Raw genomic sequence first — 270 nt, forward strand, 5'->3', positions numbered from 1 at the left:
CCTGAGTTCAGTCCTTCCCGCCCCGAATCCGCCAGCAGTCCTGCTCCTTGGGTTGTTGAAGTGTATGAACGTCCCGACAAAGTGCCAGTGTAATAACACAAAGCGGACGGGGGCGTTGTGCTCCTTTGTGCCTCGTGAGCCTCCGTTGCCTCGGGGCGTTCGTTTACGCGCCACCTGCTGGGACTTGTAGTTCCGAGCCCGGGGGTGCCTGGGAGGCGGGAGGGGGGTTGGAGTTTCTCAGAGCCGATTCCGCGGGAAGGGCCCAGGGGC

The 270-nt window shown here is 63.0% G+C and overlaps 1 protein-coding gene across 2 annotated transcripts in view; it reads left to right on the plus strand.

The window, feature by feature from the left end:
* Window positions 1-270, plus strand: part of GABPA (GA binding protein transcription factor alpha subunit) — a 32108-nt gene that overhangs the window by 246 nt on the left and 31592 nt on the right. The window lies entirely within an intron of this gene.

This window comes from Myotis davidii, unplaced genomic scaffold (genome assembly GCF_000327345.1).
Source record: "Myotis davidii unplaced genomic scaffold, ASM32734v1 scaffold175, whole genome shotgun sequence".
Taxonomy (NCBI): Eukaryota; Metazoa; Chordata; class Mammalia; order Chiroptera; family Vespertilionidae; genus Myotis; species Myotis davidii.